General features: G+C 40.4%; 1 pseudogene; it reads right to left on the bottom strand.

Annotated features, from left to right (window-relative positions):
• Positions 1 to 788: 788 nt before the first annotated feature.
• Positions 789 to 1,499, bottom strand: LOC149156044 (serine/threonine-protein phosphatase 5 pseudogene; annotated as a pseudogene).
• Between the last annotated feature and the right edge of the window lie 7,042 nt (positions 1,500 to 8,541).

Raw genomic sequence — 8,541 nt, 5'->3', positions numbered from 1 at the left:
CAAACCGTTGTTCCTACTTTATGCTTTTCAAACCAAAATTATATTGCTACCAAGTAATATGAAACATGAATCGATCCTATTCAAAATAGACAGAGCCTAAAACAGCTATGCACCCTTTTAATGCAAACAGAGGTTTAAATTAACAATTATCCATCGCTCCTTGATCCCTCATTCGGTTCACATGGATTTACCATTCAAGCCCAAGTTACAGAAATTAAATACACAATTTCTGAATCAATCAATGCAGTTCTAAAACACAGTCTTCATATTAACAATGAAAAATACTTACAAACTTTTTCTTTGCCAGATATTCAACATTTTTGGCCTTTCCAATTGCCTGGAGGCTTACAAGCTTTTGGCTTTCCAAGCCTCACCTCTCTCCCTCTATTCTATTCTACCTCCCTCTTTTGTTTTTCCCAAAAAGAAGTTATACATAAGTCATACCTAACTACTTCTTCCCACACATGAAGCAATTAGTTATACAGTTATAATTCAATCTTTATCTTCATTTAACTAAACTAGACCACTTTTAACTACTTTTCCTTATTGAAATTAACACAAATTTAACAACTACATCTTCCTCAAGTCTTGCATTTAGCCACAAAATGTGACCACCCCATCACATTGTTGGCCGGGTCTAGATGCTCCTGCATCAGACTCTCACGCTTGAAAACATTCATGATCTCCTGATCATGTGCTTTCAAAAAGGAATGAAGAAAAATAAAAATTCCTCCTGGATCCCAGACTTTGTCCTGGAGTTGTCCATATGCTCTGCTCCTCTGTTTAGGCTACATGTCAGCTGCTTCTTGCTTCATTTTCCTTCTCTGGTCACAATAGTTTGGAGCTGAAAACACCGTAATAAGTTTGTCGTTGTGTTCAATTTCATAATCTTCCTCTTTAACTTCATGAGACCTGACCACCTGCGCAAGATTGTTTTCTTGGAAAAACCTTTTGGTCACATCTTCTCCAAAAGAAAAACCAACATCTCGTTTGTTGGGTCCACGCCCTTTATGGAGCTGTGGATCGCTCCACATTATTTCACACATCAGACCCTCTTCAGGTGGCTCTCGAAACCAAACAATGTCTTTGATATCATCCAGTTTTATACCATCAACGCTAAAAAGACTATTACAGACAACAAAAATCTTGTCATTGAGGAAATGAGCCAAACGGATGCAGCAAAACACTTCAGCAAAAAGATCAACCATGTTTTCACTGTACTTGGACTTGACTTCGCCCTCAAAACTATAAATCTGGTTCATACTCCTGCTTTCACAATTTCCTCTTGCAAGATAGAGTTCAGTTGGACACATACACTTGAATACGAATAGCACAAGTATAAATTCAACATGGATGTCATCACAAATAGTGAATCGCTTTCCATTCAAAATGTTGATGTCAACCAGCGATGGCATCGCCTCCAGCAAATCCTTCACTTGCAGCAATATTTGAAATGCACACCTTCTGCATATACTTTCCTGATTCTTGAAGTCATCCATCACTTCCTTTATAAATTCCAATGTTACATGTTCTCCTTCTGTTCTATGTTGTTGTCCCACCTTTATTGAATGAAAATCAATGGAATCAACAATAGAGTGATTCTCAAGACCATTCGTTGAGATGGCCTCAATAAATCTAACCTTTTTTTACTGTTTTTCAGCCTCTTCAATATTTTTGGCAGCATCAGGATCATCTGGACAAATTCTCTTAACTTGCTGAAAATCCTTTAGTACTTGACTGATCACCTTTTCTGATGTTGTCAGCCTTTGCCTTCTGGTCTGCTTCAACATAAGTTTCTTTATGTTCTCAATCTCTGTTTCTAGTCGATCTTCTTGCTGGTCTTCTTCATTAATTCTCCCTTCCTACTTTATTTGGTTGTTGCTGTCCAGCTGCATCTTCCTCTGTTTCACACATTCAGACTGTGTGTCTCCTTTCAACAGTACTTCAACTCCTTGTTCTGGACTTTCTTCTTTCATCAACATCCCACTGTGTTGATTTAACTCCTTCAAAGCATTTTCAAGTTTTTCCTCTGCATCATCTATTCTAATAAGGCTTCCTTGCCCTGGTTCACAGCCGTGAACTTCCTCCCCTGCTTCTGCTTCTTTTACTGCAAACCTCTTGCAGTCTTCATCAGGTACTGGTGCTTTTAACCATTTCTCCAATAACTCTAGCTCCTTCTCCCATACATTAGCTTCTTGATGAGCATGCTTTCTTTTTCTCCTTGATCATGTTGCTGACTTCTCATCATTGTCAACTCTTCTTCCTTGTCTTCACCTTTTGCTAGGTGAATTTCTACTTCATGTCGTCTTCCTTGACGTATTTGTTCTAGGTTGATCAACTCAACATCTCCCATGGTTGGCTCAACCATGCCTATCATCATGACAATGTGATGATCTTCTACTATGTTTTTCAGAAATCATGGTCTCTTCTTCATGAGCTTCTTTGGCAATCTTCATTGGTTGTCCCTTTTCACCTTTATATGTTTCTTCCACTAATATTTTTGAGATCTCACCTTCTATACAATTTCCTCTTCCAGGATTGTCAACTACATTCCACGTGGGTATTGCTGAATCGCTTGAAAAAATGTTGAGGCGCCATTGGGTGGAGAGGAACAACAGCTAGGATCACATGCTTCCTGCCAAGAAATGTCTCCACCAACTACGAGCAACCCTCTACCGCTGTGAAGACAAGATGTCGGCAACTTAACCCTTTTTTCAATTGATTTCATGTCCCCGCCTGCCAATTTTTCAAGGGAATCGGCTTGACACGCGTCCCTAACCATGGGATCAGAACAGGGTTGATCCCTACCTTTGATGGTACTTCTGCCAGGTTTCCGTTGACAAACAAATGGTAAATTAAATGATGACTTGTCTTCTCCCGCCTGTCGAACTAATACTTCCACGTCATTTAAACCCTCTTGGACCTCTTCTGCCTCTCTCAGGCTACTCCTAGAAAGTTGCACATCCTCTGAACTTCCTTCGAGTGGCAACATCGTAGCCAAGATCGCTAACAAGGGTGTATGTAGCAAACAGTCATCAAGTTGTTGTGGAACATCAATTATTTTATTTGCAACCTGTTTCTCTTAATTTCCTTCTAGTCTTCCTGTCAACATTTTAGTTTGTTGATGCAAGTTCTCTTTTGAAATTTTGAGATCCTCATACGATCTCACCTCTTCCTCATCATCATGTACCATCCCTGCACTCATAAATAAATCTTCAGTTTGAAAATCACAAAGTTCAACAGTCTAAATTGTTGGTTTATATATCAGCGCTTCACGCTGACCCTTTTCTTCATTCACAAGAATTTCCTCTTGTACTGTAACAGTTTCAAGTACAAAGCATCACTGCTTTCTTCTTCGGAGTATTTATCTCCTGAAAGATTCTTTTCCATACTTGTGACAGCTTCACAAGATTGCGCATCCTCCTCCATAAAACCTGTAATCACATCACAATTGTCAGCTACAAAATACAAGGTTTTACATTATCCAGCTGATCTGGATTTACCCAAAAGTTCAAGAAATCATCAATGATCTCCTCTTCTGTTTCACCAATTTTTATCGGGAAATATAGTGTCTATGCAGAGCTTCTAGTCCCACTCAGACTGGTAGCTATCTTAGAAAAAAACAAACTACTACTATTTTCGTTTTCCTTTATGAGAAGTAGATAAGAGGGGAAGAAAGGAGACCAACCTCTATCTTGCACTTGGTTCCTTGCTTGATTCCTCTCCCTTCTGATAGATCTTTGCCACTCACTTCCTCGTCTACCCAGCTTCAAAGAGCACTTGTGGAATCAAAGCAGCATAACACTATCCAAGAACAGATATCTACTATCACAAACAATATAGGACCAAATATATATTGACCACACAAATGCATATATCATCAATCATACAAGAATGTGGAGGAAAACTTGAATAGCTTTATTAATATGAAGAATAACAAAGAGGATAACGACCAATTGTTCTGACTCAGTGTCATCCTCTCAGCAAGAAAGCCCTTCTTCACCTCATGAAAAGCTTAGATCACCCAACACTATGATGTTACATCAAGAAACCAGCAGCACTTCCTTGCAAGATACAAAATTCCAGCCTCTGGATCTCTGGGATGAGGGATCCACATATAGATGATTGTAGGGAGGTGAGTCAGCTTCTGAGATTTGATTATTTTCCTCTCTCTGAGTTCTTGATTCCACTTGGATATTGATGATCTCTTACTCATCCCTAGGCGAATTCAGAGAGGCAAGTGTCACACGAGAAGTTTCTAGAAGATTCCATGATCATCCACCTCGCAAATTGACTTTGCCATTTGTCCACTCTCACCCATCGCACCCCATAGAAGGTCTTTTGAGTATGCATCAGACCTCCTGTGTGCATTTAGGTGGGATGCATCGCACTTTGACCATGGAGCAAGTGAGATGGTCCAGTTTTGACCAGTTCTGAGTAGTGTTTCATGGAGAACTTCTAGGAGATAATGTAATCAGCTGACCTTGTTCTTTTAGGGGTTGGAACAACACTTTTAGGGACTTAGGAGCCCTTGGTTTTTGGGGTCACAGTGCCCAAAAATGTCTATAATAGTTGCCTCCTAAAGCATGAGGTCGTTAATCTTTTGATGTCGGGTGAAATGCTTTATCATGAGGATCCCAAGTTTTTTCGAGCTGGAAGGCGACCTGTAATAAGATACAATACAATACATTATCTTCATAATATTTTCATGATCTAGCTGAGGTGGGCATTCCCATACTCAGCTTTATAAATTCATTTTCATGTACATAAGATGGACAATCGTCTGTGTGCAGACTGATGATTCTAGTAGAGCCATCATCCCTTAGGTTGGATGATTTTTAGTGCAGCAATGATGTACATTTGATGTCTTTATTTTCCTGAATATATATCGCAGCCTGGATGGATGAAACTAGATCTGGGGTCTTCAATCTCGTTCGATCTTCACTCAAAGTACAAGTCGATCCATGTGAGAGATGTTTTGGAGTCGAACATGGAAAGACATCGCCTGATTACCAGCCAGTGATGTAAGCTGTTAATAGGCACGAGAGGAATCACCGATAGTGTTGATGACCCTCAAGGTACGACAGTACAATTAACGTGGTGTGAAAAAGGGACTTGGTGTCGAACACCACGCAAAATCCTTCGGTCGAAGGCCATTGATGTAAACCTATCGCCGGAACTAAGAAACTTGCCATTGAGGCATGCAAGCTTCAAAGTACTGAAAGGGTTGTTCCTAGATCGACTTCCTGGATAATGAGCTGATGTCGACAAGAAGTGATCCGTCATAGGAGGGCCTTAATGAATCCCACATCTACGACATGGAATGGAGCAAATGATTTTAATGGAGGTGAAAATGATCTGATGATATAAGGTTCAGGGTGGCAGTCATGAAAGAATGGAGCGTAAATGTATTGCAGTGGATGAGACACAGGTGAATTTTCTGAGCGACTTCTCTTGAACATATCAGCAACACTGACATGATGGATTCGTAGCATTAACCCCAAATGTGGATGGTGTGATGGACCAATGGTGATATGACCAGTGAACGGAACAACCCAACCCGACTCGGATGCGGAGTGAAAGTGTCATGTTCAAGAGCAACTTCCTACCAATAAAGTTTCTTCAAGTTTTCTTCCCAATTTTTCCCCAGTCATTGCTGACCAGTACCTCTTTATTTTTGTCAAGCTTGAGGAGGATAACATATGCTTGTTCCATAATTTTCCCTTCGGGCAAACCCATTGCTATGTTTTAACGAGCCTAGCGATAGTGAAACTCGTTCTTGTCTGTATGGAAAAATTTTGTCACTATTCGTTTTTAACGAGTTTAACGACAAAGATAACTCGGTCCTTTTCAATTTTAGAGAGTCTGAAATGGACGTAAAGAAAACTCTAATAATCCTTTTTCATCTTATAATCCCTTAAGTCCGAAAAAGTATAAAATAATACAAAAGGGGTGAATTTTCGGTAATTTTAACAAGCCGAACAAAACAAGCGCTTGATCTTTTCGTGTAATAATCCCTCAGGTCCAAAAAGATTAAAATCTAAAGGAGGGATAACACTTGCAGTCACTTTAACGAGCTGGAGAGGCCAATTACTCGGAAATCTTTTCATATTTTACGAGTCAGATGAAAAGAGCTTAAAGGAGACTCATTTTTCGAGGAACGAGTGATAAATTCAGGTAGCAACTAATTCCAGGTAAGGTTTGGAATTTTCCAATCACGGCAGTGTCACAAGGATGGCTAACAGGATCACTCATTGCAGTTGTTCCTCAAAAAGGGTAAACAATCAAATGGAGGTGAATGATCAGCCAAAACAGAGTGGAGGTGATGATGAGAACACGACCGAGGCTCAAAGTTTGACGATAATGCATTCACGATGGTTATTTACTGGAAATTGGTTCATTTTTTAATGAATGAGCTTAAACTCTAGGGGAAACATTTGCTCACTACTTATGCTTAATTTTTAACAAGCTTGAACTCCACATAAAAACTGCTCGATACAATGGTCATTGATTACCTTGATTTTACCATTGACAGCTTTGTTCCTTCAAAGGTTGTACTCCCTACTCAATTGCTTCATCAAACTAGTTAGAAACGAATAATATATGCTTGAAAAATGAGTCAAAACACTAATATTCTACTTGAATTACGTGAAAAGTAATTTAAAAGTGGTTTTTACCTCTCATTTTACCATTTCATTTGAACTTTGGTTTGTTGGAACTTTGAAGGTGCTTTCCCCCTTGATTTTCACTAGCTGATTCTGGGAGATTCTGTGGACGACTCTTGGTGCCGTCTGGACCAGGTAAGAGCTAAACCTGAGCTCTTCAATTTCATTCTTTCCTTTTTGAATTCTGAGCATGTTTCCTGGTTTTTTTGAGCCGCTGTGGTTTGAAGAATTCACCATAGCTCCATCGCACCTTTCCTACATAGAAAAGTGTGATGCATACTGGCTTGGCCATTGGCCAGTCTGCATGCATCCCACCTAGTACACTGCTGGGAGTGCGATGGGCAAGGAGGGGAACTTGTGCACAGTTTTTCATGGAATTTTTTTCCTGATTTTCACCAAATCAGGATCCTGACTCTTCTCTTGTTTGTTTTCAGAGATTCATCGGAGAAAAATGCATGTTACATAGTGAGAACGTGAGCATGAAGAAGAGGACATGCTTGCTTTACATGATCTGGGTACGGTAACTACACTACGGAACTGTGGCCTGCTGAAGTTTTTTCGCATCTCTAGCATGAGGTAATAAATCAACTTGTTGCAATATTTTCTCAATCCATGGGATCCTATCGACCAGGTGTTCCAGATTAGGGGAAAATCCATCCCCTTGACTGTTGTGGACATCTATTTTTTGACCAGTTTATCGAGGCGTGGTGCCCCTATCTCATTATCAGGTTCAGCCTGTGGGGGTGAATCCGTGAGAGATTACATTCGCCGGTATTGCAGAGAGGGATCTCAGTCGAGTAAGGATGGCAAGATCAATATCCGAGACCTCACTGACAGGTGCTTGAGGACCATTCTATTCACTTTTGCTACATTGGCTGGTAGTGCAGCTCTTCATGTGGCCAACAGGTCTTATATGCAGTATGCCTTGGAATGCCTTGAACCAAAGGTGTTCAAGTGGTGTGATGCAGTACTCGCTGTGATGAAAGAACAAGTGACCAAGGTAAAAAATGGAAGATTGAAGAACTTTTGTTATGGTTCTATTTTGACTGCTTTTGCCTTGGAAAATATCCCACTGATGCAACCACTGTATATTCCACTTGGTTTACCTCCACCGACTGAGCCACGGATGCAGAGATGGGTTGACTTCATGGCCCGATATGCAGTTTAGTCCCGGATTTCTTTCTTTGATACCTTCTTTCAGTGGTTCAACTGTCAGCAGATGGTTTTTTCCGAGTGTCCATATGTTGGTATGGATTTCCAGGGTGATCCAGATTTGGCACTGCCAGCTGGTGAGCAGTGGGGTGCCATCGGTAAATTCTCTGACCAAATTCCTTTTTATTGCTTTTCATAATTTTCTTATATTTTCTTTACTCAAGACTAATCAAAACTCATGCGCGCATGCAGACATTGGACCAGTCCGACCAGCAGTACGTCCGAGAGCGCCAGCTGCCGCTCTGGCAGGAGAGGCTGTGGGGAGGGCTATCCTTCGCGACCTTGATGTAGTCGAGACTCTTTCATCATTGCAGCATCAGGTCGAGGGCCTCACTCTTGGTATTCCGGATGTGAAGACCAATGAGCTACCTCTTAGGCTACAGCGACATACTACTGGCGTGCCAAATCGATGGACTCAGCTTTTACGCATGATTGCACAAGCGGTGACTTGTTATCATCAGCACCATTAGACTAGGGTGCCCCCTAGCATTTTGAGTTTTGGGTCATCTGAAAAATTTTTTCTTGGTTATAGAACATTATGTGTAAACCACAAATAGTTATATGTATATATATTTGATTTTCAGTGTTTTATTTTGGTTAAGTTACATGATCCTGATGCAAATATTGATGAAATGCTTCTTTTATAAATGTTGCAAATGTCTAT

Source organism: Pinus tabuliformis, chromosome 9, assembly GCF_031772625.1.
Source record: "Pinus tabuliformis cultivar Carrire ecotype Pingquan chromosome 9, CPIR1, whole genome shotgun sequence".
Taxonomy (NCBI): Eukaryota; Viridiplantae; Streptophyta; class Pinopsida; order Pinales; family Pinaceae; genus Pinus; species Pinus tabuliformis.
This window is presented reverse-complemented; position numbering and strand designations above follow the sequence as displayed.